Here is a 1677-nt window from a genome sequence, read left to right on the forward strand (position 1 = left end):
CTGTAAACCACCGAAAAGCATAAAATAAAGATTCAACAAATTAATGAGAATTTTACTAATTTACCTAATAATATTGCTGCATTTATAAGTTTTTTTTGTCACTTCGAAGACGACTCTCCCATGATATTTAAACAATCACTTTAATTTGTGTGTTTTACTATAAAAGCTTTTGCACAACTACGAAATCCAAAGTTTGTATAATTTGGTTGTTTAAAGCAGTGTCCAAAAAATTGTCATCCCATATGTCTGCTATTTATGAACTTTGATTGGCTGAAACTTGTGTAAGCTGACTTAATTGTGAATTTTGATTGCTTAATTCTCACATTGGCCACACATTTTCTTTATTTGCATTGTTTTTCCCTTCTTTACCAAGTTTTGAGATTTTTTGGGGAGGTTCAATTTGTTTTGGGCTCACAAACTTATGAGATTCTCGTCCAATATTATGAAGTCAATTAATGATAAACTTATTTAGATATATCTGTTTTAGTGTTGTTTGTAGTAAAATATATTCAGTAGTAACTTTTTACTTTGTTAGCAACTCCTTTTGGTATTTTGAAGCAATTTATTCTTTATAAATCACAAAGCTTTTAAGTTTTAGCAGAGGCCAGTTTTACAGTTGAGTTAGCTTTTTAAAACTTTAAATATTAATATGCTTTTAATCTGTCAAAAATTAAAATCACCTGCATTTATAAATAACTCATTTCCATTGTTGAGTGTGAAATGGTAAAAAGTGTCAATTTGTATTGGTCAGATATTCAAGATTGCTTCGATATTTAGTCTTTCTGTTAAACATTCTTTATGATAGTCATGTGAAAATATTTATAAATGTTATGTGACAATTTTATCCCATTCAGCAGGTCTCAAAATTGAATTTCTTACAAGACAAATTATTCAATTTTTTGTTGTTGTCTTTTTCAGGAGGCAAGAAATTCTGCGGTATGTAATAGATATTAAACATTGCAATAATATATCAATGACAATTATAATGACATCCTTAAAAAATGATTTTCATTGCTTGTCTGACAACTCTATTATCATACATGTCGCCCCGACCCCAGTTGGTGTCAAAGATTTTCCCCATTTTAAATTTGTCATTTTGAACACAACAAAACAACAGTAAACATTTAACAAACCGTATGATATCAATTTGTAATTTATCGAAAATTTTGTGTTTAGAAATGCTGCACCAGGTTTTAGTTTTAGTTTAATTGTCTTTAATTCATAATATTATAAAGGGTATTATATTGATGTCTAACCCTTTCCCACTCAGAGGCAATGTGAAAAATGGCTCCATGTATGTGCAAACAGCATAAACCAGAACAGCCTGCGAGTAACTCGCAGTCTGTTCAGGTTTTATGCTGTTTTGCTGCTCATCAGTACTTAAGGTTGGGAAATGAAGCCTTTTAAAAACTGAATTTAGTTAGAAAGGTTTTTAATTAAATTAACTTAATAAGGGGACATACAAATACGTAAAATACGTATCTAAGTGGTAAAGGGTTAAAAAACATATTACATACCTACTGGCCCTACCTCTACAATTCTTGTGTTATTTTTTTTCAGACAACAGATAGATCAAACAAAGACGACATAGACATTGACCTAGACGATCCAGAAACCGAGAAAGCAGCATTGAAGATTCAAGCAGGATTCAAGGCTACCAGACGCGGAAAGAGATCA

This window comes from Dreissena polymorpha, chromosome 6, assembly GCF_020536995.1.
Source record: "Dreissena polymorpha isolate Duluth1 chromosome 6, UMN_Dpol_1.0, whole genome shotgun sequence".
NCBI classification, from domain to species: Eukaryota; Metazoa; Mollusca; class Bivalvia; order Myida; family Dreissenidae; genus Dreissena; species Dreissena polymorpha.